The 14717-nt window shown below is 37.9% G+C and overlaps 1 protein-coding gene across 1 annotated transcript in view; it reads left to right on the top strand.

Moving 5' to 3' along the window:
* The first annotated feature begins 1571 nt into the window (after nt 1-1571).
* The window catches only part of SERPINC1 (serpin family C member 1), a 77250-nt gene continuing 64104 nt past the window's right edge, over nt 1572-14717 (top strand). Inside the window, exon 1 of the mRNA XM_053693278.1 lies at nt 1572-1678. The gene's annotated coding sequence lies outside the window, so the exon portion shown is untranslated. The remainder of the gene's footprint in view (nt 1679-14717) is intronic.

Genomic DNA, 14717 nt, shown 5'->3' on the forward strand with positions numbered 1-14717 from the left:
TGGGTGTGGATTATTTTCAGCGGAATTGGCTGTCTTTATTTTATCCCTCCCTCTCTAGTGACTCTTGCGTGGAAGATCCACATCTTGGGTAGTCATTATCCCATACGTCACTAGCTCATGGACTCTTGCTAATTACATGAAAGAAAACATAATTTATGTAAGAACTTACCTGATAAATTCATTTCTTTCATATTAGCAAGAGTCCATGAGGCCCACCCTTTTTTGTGGTGGCTATGATTTTTTTGTATAAAGCACAATTATTCCAATTCCTTATTTTTTATGCTTTCGCACTTTTTTCTTATCACCCCACTTCTTGGCTATGCGTTAAACTGATTTGTGGGTGTGGTGAGGGGTGTATTTATAGGCATTTTGAGGTTTGGGAAACTTTGCCCCTCCTGGTAGGAATGTATATCCCATACGTCACTAGCTCATGGACTCTTGCTAATATGAAAGAAATGAATTCATCAGGTAAGTTCTTACATAAATTATTTTTTTTTACATACTTGCATTGTTGCTAATCAGACTCATAAATAACTCCATAGGAGTGAGCACAATGTTTTCTATATGGCACACGTGAACTAGCGCTGTCTAACTGTGAAAAACTGTCAATGCACTGAGATAAGAGGCAGCATTCAAGGGCATAGAAATTAGCATATGAGCCTACCTAGGGTTAGCTTTGAACAAAGAATACCAAGAGAACAAAGCAAATTTGATGATAAAAGTAAATTGGAAAGTTGTTTAAATTTGCATGCCCTATTTGAATCATGAAAGTTTAAATTTGACTAGACTTTCCCTTTAAGTTGCTTTATACAGTTTTGACGCTCGCAAGTTAAAGGGCCAATGAAGTCATATAATTACATACTCTAATTTATTATAGCATGTTATTTTATCACTAGTGACACTGCAACATGTTGACAGCCTACTCCAGTATTTTTATTGTTTAAAAATATAGATAATCCCTTTATTACCCATTCCCCTGTTTTACATAACCAACACTGTTATATTAATACACTTTTTACCTCTGCGATTACCTTGTATCTTAGCCTCTGCAGGCTGCCCCCTTATCTCAGTGCTTTTGACTGTGCTGATTCATAAATAATTACATAGGAGTGAGGACAATGTTATCTAATGTAGCACACATGAACTAGAGCTAACTGTGAAAAATGCACTGAGATGAGAGCCGGCCTTCAAGGGTGTAGAAAATTAGCATATGAGCCTACCTAGGTTTAGATTTCAACAAAGAATACAAACAGAACTAAGCAAATTTGATGATAAAAGTAAATTGAAAAGTTGTTTAAAAAATTGCATGCCCTATCTGTATCAGGCAAGTTTAATTTTGACTAGACTGTCCCTTTAATAACAATGTCTGCCAGGGGAAAGTGTTAATGTAACAATAAAAAAAGATCAAAGTTTGTGTGTTTACCTATACTTTTTTAATTTGAAACATGGTTTATTTTTTTGGACTATGCTTTACTAGATGGACATGGGTTAATAAAGAGACCTACCTCCAGGAGGATAAATAGAAAAAAAATGTGGTCAACTGATTGGTCGTCCACCTTTAACCTTGTGTCCTTATGCTTTTTGGCCCCTGTTTGCACACATTCATACCAGATTTACTGAGCCTCTCACAGTATTATTTTCCCTCTTGCAGCTAAAGAGAGATTAGTCAACTGAGCAGGTAAGAAATTTGCAGTTTTATGCATGTTTTTAGACATTCTAATGTGAGTAAAATAAATAGTTTTTTCTTCATCTTTCTGTCTCTTCTTCCTTCCACTATGATGATATCTGTTAGGCTTATAGGGTATTACCAGTTCTATGGGAGCATTAGAAATTCTAACATTCTTTTGTTAATTTATTAAACTTTTCACATGAATCTACACTAGCCAACTACAATATCTTATAGTTTGGACATACTTGGGCAGAAGTGATTTTAGATCTTTAAATTTGAGAGAAGTATTAAGTTGTCACAGATCTATGGATAGAATCAATCAATAAGGTAGCACTTGTCTGTCTTTTTTATTTTTTTAATAATTATTATTTTGCCCTATTCATAACCCTGATAGAGCAATTAAAGGGACATGGAACCCACTTTTTGTTTTATGATTCACTTAGAATATACATATTGGGAAAAAAAAATATTTTAATTTACTTGTGTTGCCAAATGTACTACAAATGGGTAGGCTCAGGAGCATGTAAGTGTTTAGAGCACTATATTTAGCAAAAATGCGTTTGACAGTGTTATATATTTGCAAGAGCACTAGATACCAGCAGTGTTTTTTCAAACAAATACATGCTACCCAAGTATGCTCTTCAACAAAATATACCATGAGAATAATGCAAATTTAAAGGGACAGTCTAGTCAAAATTGAACTTTCATTATTCAGATAGGACATGTAATTTTAATCAACTTTCCAATTTACTTTTATTGTCAAATTTGCTTTTTTCTCTTGGTATTCTTAGTTGAAACTAAACCTAGGTAGGCGCATATGCTAATTTCTAAGCTCTTGAGGTCTGCCTCTTATCACATGCTTTTTAAATTGCTTTTCAAAACAAAAGACTTGATAGTTCACGTGGGCTATATAGATAACACTGGTTTCAGGCACAGAAAGTTATTTAAGATTTAGCACAACACAATGCTAAATGCAAGACAATAGATAATAGTCACAGAAGGTTCCTAGATACAAGGTAATCACAGAGGTAAAAAGTATATTAATATAACTGTGTTGGTTTTGCAAAACTGGGGAATGGGTAATAAAGGGATTATCTATCTTTTAAAACAATAACAATTCTATTGTAGACTGTACCTTTAATAAGAGCAAGAGTCACTAAAAATTCAGTGACTAAACTTGGATTATTTCACCTTCTCCCTTTATTCTTTGTGATACTGTCAGCAGAGGTCTGTGGTAACAACATGGACAAATAGTAATTAAATAGACTTTGATGTAATGCAAGACATTCTAAAGCAAATACTGCGCACTGTAATTCATTTGAACTTATTTTTGCATTCGTGAGCCTAGATAACGGTGTGTTTAATCACTGCAAAAGGGTTAAACAAACAGGTCCAATTCAGGCGTTGCAACACTTGCAGCTCCCAATCAAAACACCTAGTGATTTTAAGATTATAGGATTTTTTTATTACTTATTGGCTCACAGTTTTTTTGTGTGTGGGGGGGGGGGGTTTGCATCAGAAAGTCTCAGGACAAAAAAGTGACATTAAAGAGACAGTCTACACCAGAATTGTTATTGTTTTAAAAGAAAGATAATCCCTTTTTTACCCATTCCCCAGTTTTGCATAACCAACACAGTTATATTTATATATTTTTTTTACCTCTGTAATTATCTTGTATCTAAGCCTCTGCAAACTGCCCCTTTATTTCAGTTCTTTTGACAGACTTGCAGTTTAGCCAATCAGTGATGGCTCCCGGGTAACTTCACGTGCATGAGCACAGTGTTATCTATATGAAAAACATGAACTAACACCCTCTAGTGGTGAAAAACCTGTTAAAATGCATTCTTAAAGGGACATTAAACACTTTGAGATGGTAATATAAAATGATAAATTGTATATATAAAACAACTCTGCAATATACTTTCATTATTAATTTTGTCCTCTTTGCCTCTAATTCCATTCTGAAATTGTGAGCTTTTCAGTTCCTGTTAGAAATGGAAGTGCAGCACACTGTTAAATCCAGCACAACCATTGGCTGCACATTCTAGTGACCTATTTATAACTGTCCCTAATTGGCCACAGCTGAGAAGGTAACACAAGTTACAACATGGCAGCTCCCAGTGTTTTATAGACACTAAAGGCTAGATTTCGAGTTTTGTCGTTAACGACCCGAAAAACTAACGCCGGCTTTTTTCTGGCCGCACCATAAAAATAACTCTGGTATTGAGAGTCCACATAAAGGCTGCGTTAGGCTCCAAAAAAGGAGCGTAGAGCATTTTTAACGCAGCTTCAACTCTCGATACCAGAGTTGCTTACGGACGCGGCCAGCCTCAAAAACGTGCTCGTGCACGATTCCCCCATAGGAAACAATGGGGCTGTTTGAGCTGAAAAAAAACCTAACGCCTGCAAAAAAGCCGCGTTCAGCTCCTAACGCAGCCCCATTGTTTGCTATGGGGAAACACTTCCTACGTCTGCACCTAACATGTACCCCGAGTCTAAACACCCCTAACCTTACACTTATTAACCCCTAATCTGCCGCCCCCTGCATATTATTATTAACCCCTAATCTGCCGCTCCGTAAACCGCCGCTACTTACATTATCCCTATGTACCCACTAATCTGCTGCCCTAACATCGCCGACCCCTATATTATATTTATTAACCCCTAATCTGCCGCCCACATCGTCGCCTCCACCTAACTACACTTATTAACCCCTAATCTACCAAGCGGACCTGAGTGCTACTATAATAAAGTTATTAACCCCTAATCCGCCTCACTAACCCTATAATAAATAGTATTAACCCCTAATCTGCACTCCCTAACATCGCCGACACCTAACTTCAATTATTAACCCCTAATCTGCCGACTGGAGCTCACTGCTATTCTAATAAATGTATTAAAGGGACACTGTACCCAAATGTTTTCTTTTGTAATTCAGAAAGAGCATGCAATTTTAAGCAACTTTCTAATTTACTTCTATTATCAATTTTTCTTCGTTCTCTTGCTATCATTATTTGAAAAAGAAGGCATCTAAGCTTTTTTTGGTTTCAGTACTCTGGACAGCACTTTTTTATTGGTGGATGAATTTATCCACCAATCAGCAAGGACAACCCAGGTTGTTCACCAAAAATGGGCCGGCATCTAAACTTACATTCTTGCATTTCAAATAAAGATACCAAGAGAATGAAGGAAATTTGATAATAGGAGTAAATGAGAAAGTTACTTAAAATATCATGCTCTATCTGAATCACAAAAGAAAATTTTTGGGTACAGTGTCCCTTTAACCCATAAAGCTAAGTCTAACCCTAACACTAACACCCCCCTAAGTTAAATATAATTTACATCTAACGAAATTAATTAACTCTTATTAAATAAATTATTCCTATTTAAAGATAAATACTTACCTGTAAAATAAATCCTAATATAGCTACAATATAAATTATAATTATATTATAGCTATTTTAGGATTTATATTTATTTTACATGTAACTTTGTATTTATTTTAACCAGGTACAATAGCTATTAAATAGTTAAGAACTATTTAATAGCTAAAATAGTTAAAATAATTACAAATTTACCTGTAAAATAAATCCTAACCTAAGTTACAATTAAACCTAACACTATATCAATAAATTAATTAAATAAACTACCTACAATTACCTACAATTAACCTAACACTACACTATCAATAAATTAATTAAATACAATTCCTACAAATAAATACAATTAAATAAACTAGCTAAAGTACCGAAAATAAAAAAGAACTAAGTTACAAAAAATAAAAAAATATTTACAAACATAAGAAAAATATTACAACAATTTTAAACTAATTACACCTACTCTAAGCCCCCTAATAAAATAACAAAGACCCCCAAAATAACAAAATGCCCTACCCTATTCTAAATTACTACATTTCAAAGCTCTTTTACCTTACCAGCCCTGAACAGGGCCCTTTGCGGGGCATGCCCCAAGAAATTCAGCTCTTTTGCCTGTAAAAAAAAACATACAATACCCCCCCCCAACATTACAACCCACCACCCACATACCCCTAATCTAACCCAAACCCCCCTTAAATAAACCTAAAACTAAGCCCCTGAAGATCTTCCTACCTTGTCTTCACCCTACCAGGTTCAACGATCCGTCCTGAAGAGCTCCTCCGATGTCCTAATCCAAGCCCAAGCGGGGGGCTGAAGAGGTCCATGATCCGGCTGAAGTCTTCATCCAAGCGGGAGCTGAAGAGGTCCATGATCCGGCTGAAGTCTTCATCCAAGCGGGAGCTGAAGAGGTCCATGATCCGGATGAAGTCTTCTATCAACGGCATCTTCAATCTTCTTTCTTCCGGATCCATCTTGCAGACCTCCGACGCGGAACATCCTCTTCTCCCGACGCCTACTAGCCGAATGACGGTTCCTTTAAGGGACGTCATCCAAGATGGCGTCCCTCGAATTCCAATTGGCTGATAGGATTCTATCAGCCAATCGGAATTAAGGTAGGAATATTCTGATTGGCTGATCGGAACAGCCAATAGAATGCAAGCTCAATCTGATTGGCTGATCGAATCAGCCAATCGGATTGATCTTGATTCTGATTGGCTGATTCCATCAGCCAATCAGAATATTCCTACCTTAATTCCGATTGGCTGATAGAATCCTATCAGCCAATCGGAATTCGAGGGACGCCATCTTGGATGACGTCCCTTAAAGGAACCGTCATTCGGCTAGTAGGCGTCGGGAGAAGAGGATGTTCCGCGTCGGAGGTCTGCAAGATGGATCCGGAAGAAAGAAGATTGAAGATGCCGTTGATAGAAGACTTCATCCGGATCATGGACCTCTTCAGCTCCCGCTTGGATGAAGACTTCAGTCGGATCATGGACCTCTTCAGCTCCCGCTTGGATGAAGAATTTAGCCGGATCATGGACCTCTTCAGCCCCCCGCTTGGGCTTGGATTAGGACATCGGAGGAGCTCTTCAGGACGGATCGGTGAACCTGGTAGGGTGAAGACAAGGTAGGAAGATCTTCAGGGGCTTAGTGTTAGGTTTATTTAAGGGGGGTTTGGGTTAGATTAGGGGTATGTGGGGGGGTATTGTATGTTTTTTTTTTACAGGCAAAAGAGCTGAATTTCTTGGGGCATGCCCCGCAAAGGGCCCTGTTCAGGGCTGGTAAGGTAAAAGAGCTTTGAAATGTAGTAATTTAGAATAGGGTAGGGCATTTTGTTATTTTGGGGGTCTTTATTTTATTAGGGGGCTTAGAGTAGGTGTAATTAGTTTAAAATTGTTGTAATATTTTTCTTATGTTTGTAAATATTTTTTTATTTTTTGTAACAGTTCTTTTTTATTTTCGGTACTTTAGCTAGTTTATTTAATTGTATTTATTTGTAGGAATTGTATTTAATTAATTTATTGATAGTGTAGTGTTAGGTTAATTGTAGGTAATTGTAGGTATTTTATTTAATTAATTTAATGATAGTGTAGTGTTAGGTTTAATTGTAATTTAGGTTAGGATTTATTTTACAGGTAATTTTGTAATTATTTTAACTAGGTAACTATTAAATAGTTATTAACTATTTAATAGCTATTGTACCTGGTTAAAATAAATACAAAGTTACCTGTAAAATAAATATTAATCCTAAAATAGCTACAATATAATTATAATTTATATTGTAGCTATATTAGGGTTTATTTTACAGGTAAGTATTTAGCTTTAAATAGGAATAATTTATTTAATAAGAGTTAATTCATTTCGTTAGATTTAAATTATATTTAACTTAGGGGGGTGTTAGGGTTAGACTTAGCTTTAGGGGTTAATACATTTATTAGAATAGCGGTGAGCTCCGGTCGGCAGATTAGGGGTTAATAATTGAAGTTAGGTGTCGGCGATGTTAGGAAGGGCAGATTAGGGGTTAATACTATTTATTATAGGGTTAGTGAGGCGGATTAGGGGTTAATAACTTTATTATAGTAGCGGTGCGGTCCGCTCGGCAGATTAGGGGTTAATAAGTGTAGGCAGGTGGAGGCGACGTTGAGGGGGGCAGATTAGGGGTTAATAAATATAATATAGGGGTCGGCGGTGTTTGGGGCAGCAGATTAGGGGTACATAGCTATAATGTAGGTGGCGGCGCTTTGCGGTCGGCAGATTAGGGGTTAATTATTGTAGGTAGCTGGCGGCGACGTTGTGGGGGGCAGATTAGGGGTTAATAAATATAATACAGGGGTCGGCGGTGTTAGGGGCAGCAGATTAGGGGTACATAAGTATAACGTAGGTGGCGGTCGGCAGATTAGGGGTTAAAAAAAATTATTCGAGTGTCGGCGATGTGGGGGGACCTCGGTTTAGGGGTACATAGGTAGTTTATGGGTGTTAGTGTACTTTAGAGCACAGTAGTTAAGAGCTTTATAAACCGGCGTTAGCCCAGAAAGCTCTTAACTACTGACTTTTTTCCTGCGGCTGGAGTTTTGTCGTTAGATGTCTAACGCTCACTTCAGACACGACTCTAAATACCGGAGTTAGAAAGATCCCATTGAAAAGATAGGATACGCAATTGACGTAAGGGGATCTGCAGTATGGAAAAGTTGCGGATGAAAAGTGAGCGTTAGACCCTATTTTGAGTGACTCCAAATACCGGCGGTAGCCTAAAACCAGCGTTAGGAGCCTCTAACGCTGGTTTTCACGGCTAATGCCAAACTCCAAATCTAGGTCTAAAACTTTACACTTATTTTGTCACTTTTTAAACAACTAATGAAACTTTAAATACATCTACATGTTAGTCATGGACTAATCTTTTCTTTGAATGCATCATTCTATCTAGCATGTATTTAGTGTTTAATGTCCCTTTAAGAGGCGGCCTTCAAGGTCTAAGAAATTAGCATATGAACCTCCTAGGTTAAGCTTTCAACTAAGAATACCAAGAAAACAAAGAAAAATTGGTGATAAAAGTAAATTGGAAAATTGTTTAAAATTACATGCCCTATCTGAATAATGAAAGTTTTTTTGGACTAGACTGTCCCTTTAATATAGGGTTGTATAACCACAGCAGGGCATGCTGTTTCAGCACACTTTTCAATTCTCTCAGGGGCCAGTGTCAGAGCATAATTACTTAGTGATTAGTTAGATCTTTTTTTAAGCTTGACTGACAAGTAACCAAGTATATTCTATAATACACATCAATCAGCAGCGGCCTAGGCTGTGGGATTATCACCAGGGATCATTTTCGGCTGTGCTCTTGTTTAAAGATGGCCGTCTTCCTTGTTTGGCAGTTGGCACAGGCTGTTCTCCCCAGGCTCTTAAAGGGACTCTGAACCCAATTTCTTTCATGTAATTAACAAGAGTCCATGAGCTAGTGACGTATGGGATATACATTCCTACCAGGAGGGGCAAAGTTTCCCAAACCTTAAAATGCCTATAAATACACCCCTCACCACACCCACAAATCAGTTTTTCAAACTTTGCCTCCAAGGGAGGTGGTGAAGTAAGTTTGTGCTAGATTCTACGTTGATATGCGCTCCGCAGCAAGTTGGAGCCCGGTTTTCCTCTCAGCGTGCAGTGAATGTCAGAGGGATGTGAGGAGAGTATTGCCTATTGAATGCAGTGATCTCCTTCTACGGGGTCTATTTCATAAGGTTCTCTGTTATCGGTCGTAGAGATTCATCTCTTACCTCCCTTTTCAGATCGACGATATACTCTTATATATACCATTACCTCTACTGATTCTCGTTTCAGTACTGGTTTGGCTTTCTACTACATGTAGATGAGTGTCCTGGGGTAAGTAAGTCTTATTTTCTGTGACACTCTAAGCTATGGTTGGGCACTTTATTTATAAAGTTCTAAATATATGTATTCAAACATTTATTTGCCTTGACTCAGAATGTTCAACTTTCCTTATTTCCAGACAGTCAGTTTCATATTTGGGATTATGCTTTAAATTATCAATCAAAAATTTGACTTTTTTCCCTGTGGGCTGTTAGGCTCGCGGGGGCTGAAAATGCTTCATTTTATTGCGTCATTTTTGGCGCGGATTTTTTTGGCGCAAAAATTCATTTCCGTTTCCGGCGTCATACGTGTCGCCGGAAGTTGCGTCATTTTTTGACGTTATTTTGCGCCAAAAATGTCGGCGTTCCGGATGTGGCGTCATTTTTGGCGCCAAAAGCATTTAGGCGCCAAATATTGTGGGCGTCTTATTTGGCGCCAAAAAATATGGGCGTCGCTTTTGTCTCCACATTATTTCAGTCTCATTTTCATTTGCTTCTGGTTGCTAGAAGCTTGATGTTTGGCATTTTTTTCCCATTCCTGAAACTGTCTTATAAGGAATTTGATTTATTTTGCTTTATATGTTGTTTTTTCTCTTACATATTGCAAGATGTCTCACGTTGCATCTGAGCCAGAAGATACTACAGGAAAACCACTGCCTGCTGGATCTACCAAAGCTAAGTGTATCTGCTGTAAACTTTTGGTAGCTATTTCTCCAGCTGTTGTTTGTATTAATTGTCATGACAAACTTGTTAAAGCAGATAATATTTCCTTTAGTGATGTACCATTGCCTGTTGCAGTTCCCTCAACATCTAAGGTGCAGAATGTTCCTGATAACATAAGAGATTTTGTTTCTGAATCCATAAAGAAGGCTTTGTCTGTTATTTCTCCTTCTAGTAAACGTAAAAAGTCTTTTAAATCTTCTCTCTCTACAGATGAATTTTTAAATGAACACCATCATTCTGATTCTTTGGACTCTTCTAGTTCAGAGGATTTATGTCTCTGGCTATCTTAGCCAGAAGAGCTTTATGGCTTAAGACTTGGAATGCTGATATGGCTTCTAAATCAACTCTACTTTCCATTTCTTTCCAGGGAAACAAATTATTTGGTTCTCAGTTGGATTCTATTATTTCAACTGTTACTGGTGGGAAAGGAACTTTTTTACCACAGGATAAAAAATCTAAAGGTAAAAACAGGGCTAACAATCGTTTTCGTTCCTTTCGTTTCAACAAAGAACAAAAGCCTGATCCTTCGTCCTCAGGAGCAGTTTCAGTTTGGAAACCATCTCCAGTCTGGAATAAATCCAAGCCTGCTAGAAAGGCAAAGCCTGCTTCTAAGTTCACATGAAGGTACGGCCCTCATTCCAGTTCAGCTGGTAGGGGGCAGGTTACGTTTTTTCAAAGAAATTTGGATCAAATCTTTGGATTCAGAACATTGTTTCAGAAGGGTACAGAATTGGTTTCAAGATGAGACCTCCTGCAAAGAGATTTTTTCTTTCCCATGTCCCAGTAAATCCAGTGAAAGCTCAAGCATTTCTGAATTGTGTTTCAGATCTAGAGTTGGCTGGAGTAATTATGCCAGTTCCAGTTCCGGAACAGGGGATGGGGTTTTATTCAAATCTCTTCATTGTACCAAAGAAGGAGAATTCCTTCAGACCAGTTCTGGATCTAAAATTATTGAATCGTTATGTAAGGATACCAACGTTCAAGATGGTAACTGTAAGGACTATATTGCCTTTTGTTCAGCAAGGGAATTATATGTCCACAATAGATTTACAGGATGCATATCTGCATATTCCGATTCATCCAGATCATTATCAGTTCCTGAGATTCTCTTTTCTAGACAAGCATTACCAATTTGTGGCTCTACCGTTTGGCCTTGCTACAGCTCCAAGAATTTTCACAAAGATTCTCGGTGCCCTTCTGTCTGTAATCAGAGAACAGGGTATTGTGGTATTTCCTTATTTGGACGATATCTTGGTACTTGCTCCGTCTTTACATTTAGCAGAGTCTCATACGAATCGACTTGTGTTGTTTCTTCAAGATCATGGTTGGAGGATCAATTTACCAAAAAGTTCTTTGATTCCTCAAACAAGGGTAACCTTTCTGGGTTTCCAGATAGATTCAGTGTCCATGACTCTGTCTTTAACAGACAAGAGACGTCTAAAATTGATTACAGCTTGTCGAAACCGTCAGTCACAATCATTCCCTTCGGTAGCCTTATGCATGGAAATTCTAGGTCTTATGACTGCTGCATCGGACGCGATCCCCTTTGCTCGTTTTCACATGCGACCTCTTCAGCTCTGTATGCTGAACCAATGGTGCAGGGATTACACGAAGATATCTCAATTAATATCTTTAAAACCGATTGTTCGACACTCTCTAACGTGGTGGACAAATCACCATCGTTTAATTCAGGGGGCTTCTTTTGTTCTTCCGACCTGGACTGTAATTTCAACAGATGCAAGTCTCACAGGTTGGGGAGCTGTGTGGGGATCTCTGACGGCACAAGGAGTTTGGGAATCTCAGGAGGTGAGATTACCGATCAATATTTTGGAACTCCGTGCAATTTTCAGAGCTCTTCAGTTTTGGCCTCTTCTGAAGAGAGAATCGTTTATTTGTTTTCAGACAGACAATGTCACAACTGTGGCATACATCAATCATCAAGGAGGGACTCACAGTCCTCTGGCTATGAAAGAAGTATCTCGAATTTTGGTTTGGGCGGAATCCAGCTCCTGTCTAATCTCTGCGGTTCATATCCCAGGTGTAGACAATTGGGAAGCGGATTATCTCAGTCGCCAAACGTTGCATCCGGGCGAATGGTCTCTTCACCCAGAGGTATTTCTTCAGATTGTTCAATTGTGGGGGCTCCCAGAGATAGATCTGATGGCCTCTCATCTAAACAAGAAACTTCCCAGGTATCTGTCCAGATCCCGGGATCCTCAGGCGGAGGCAGTGGATGCATTATCACTTCCTTGGAAGTATCATCCTGCTTATATCTTTCCGCCTCTAGTTCTTCTTCCAAGAGTAATCTCCAAGATTCTGAGGGAATGCTCGTTTGTTCTGCTAATAGCTCCGGCATGGCCTCACAGGTTTTGGTATGCGGATCTTGTCCGGATGGCATCTTGCCAGCCATGGACTCTTCCGTTAAGACCAGACCTTCTGTCACAAGGTCCTTTTTTCCATCCGGATCTGAAATCCTTAAATTTAAAGGTATGGAGATTGAACGCTTGATTCTTGGTCATAGAGGTTTCTCTGACTCCGTGATTAATACTATGTTACAGGCTCGTAAATCTGTATCTCGAGAGATATATTATAGAGTCTGGAAGACTTATATTTCATGGTGTCTTTCTCATCATTTTTCTTGGCATTCTTTTAGAATACCGAGAATTTTACAATTTCTTCAGGATGGTTTGGATAAGGGTTTGTCCGCAAGTTCTTTGAAAGGACAAATCTCTGCTCTTTCTGTTCTTTTTCACAGAAAGATTGCTATTCTTCCTGATATTCTTTGTTTTGTACAAGCTTTGGTTCGTATAAAACCTGTCATTAAGTCAATTTCTCCTCCTTGGAGTTTGAATTTGGTTCTGGGAGCTCTTCAAGCTCCTCCGTTTGAACCTATGCATTCATTGGACATTAAATTACTTTCTTGGAAAGTTTTGTTCCTTTTGGCCATCTCTTCTGCTAGAAGAGTTTCTGAATTATCTGCTCTTTCGTGTGAGTCTCCTTTTCTGATTTTTCATCAGGATAAGGCGGTGTTGCGAACTTCTTTTGAATTTTTACCTAAAGTTGTGAACTCCAACAACATTAGTAGAGAAATTGTGGTTCCTTCATTATGTCCTAATCCTAAGAATTCTAAGGAGAAATCATTGCATTCTTTGGATGTTGTTAGAGCTTTGAAATATTATGTTGAAGCTACGAAATCTTTCCGTAAGACTTCTAGTCTATTTGTTATCTTTTCCGGTTCTAGGAAAGGCCAGAAAGCTTCTGCCATTTCTTTGGCATCTTGGTTGAAATCTTTAATTCATCTTGCCTATGTTGAGTCGGGTAAAACTCCGCCTCAAAGAATTACAGCTCATTCTACTAGGTCAGTATCTACTTCCTGGGCGTTTAGGAATGAAGCTTCGGTTGACCAGATCTGCAAAGCAGCAACTTGGTCTTCTTTGCATACTTTTACTAAATTCTACCATTTTGATGTATTTTCTTCTTCTGAAGCAGTTTTTGGTAGAAAAGTTCTTCAGGCAGCGGTTTCAGTTTGAATCTTCTGCTTATGTTTTTTTTTTAAACTTTATTTTGGGTGTGGATTATTTTCAGCAGGAATTGGCTGTCTTTATTTTATCCCTCCCTCTCTAGTGACTCTTGTGTGGAAAGATCCACATCTTGGGTAGTCATTATCCCATACGTCACTAGCTCATGGACTCTTGTTAATTACATGAAAGAAAACATAATTTATGTAAGAACTTACCTGATAAATTCATTTCTTTCATATTAACAAGAGTCCATGAGGCCCACCCTTTTTTGTGGTGGTTATGATTTTTTTGTATAAAGCACAATTATTCCAATTCCTTATTTTATATGCTTCGCACTTTTTCTTATCACCCCACTTCTTGGCTATTCGTTAAACTGATTTGTGGGTGTGGTGAGGGGTGTATTTATAGGCATTTTAAGGTTTGGGAAACTTTGCCCCTCCTGGTAGGAATGTATATCCCATACGTCACTAGCTCATGGACTCTTGTTAATATGAAAGAAATGAATTTATCAGGTAAGTTCTTACATAAATTATGGTTTTTTTTTCTTTTATGATTCAGATACAGCATGCAATTTTAAGCAACTTTCTAATTTACTCCTATTGTCAATTTTTCTTTGTTCTTTTGCTATCTTTATTTGTAAAAGAAGGCGTCTAAGCTTTTTTTTTTGATTGAGAACTCTGGATAGCACTTTGTTTTATTGGTGGATCAATTTGTCCACCAATCAGCAAGGACAACCCAGGTTGTTCACCAAAAATGGGCCGGCATCTAAACTTACATTCTTGCATTTCAAATAAAGATACCAAAAGAATGAAGAAAATTTGATAATAGGAGTAAATTAGAAAGTTGCTTAAAATGTCATGCTCTATCTGAATCACAAAAGAAAAAATTTGGGGTCAGTGTCCCTTTAACCATTTCTTACACAAGAATCATTCCAGCCAGACTTTTTTTTTTTTAATTAAAACTGACATTACTTTGATACAATAGGGTCCAACATTACAATCTGCAAGGTTTTAATCACACAATGAGATCTTAGGTTAATTAGTGACCTAAATTATTTTCCTTC

This window comes from Bombina bombina, chromosome 10 (genome assembly GCF_027579735.1).
Source record: "Bombina bombina isolate aBomBom1 chromosome 10, aBomBom1.pri, whole genome shotgun sequence".
Taxonomy (NCBI): Eukaryota; Metazoa; Chordata; class Amphibia; order Anura; family Bombinatoridae; genus Bombina; species Bombina bombina.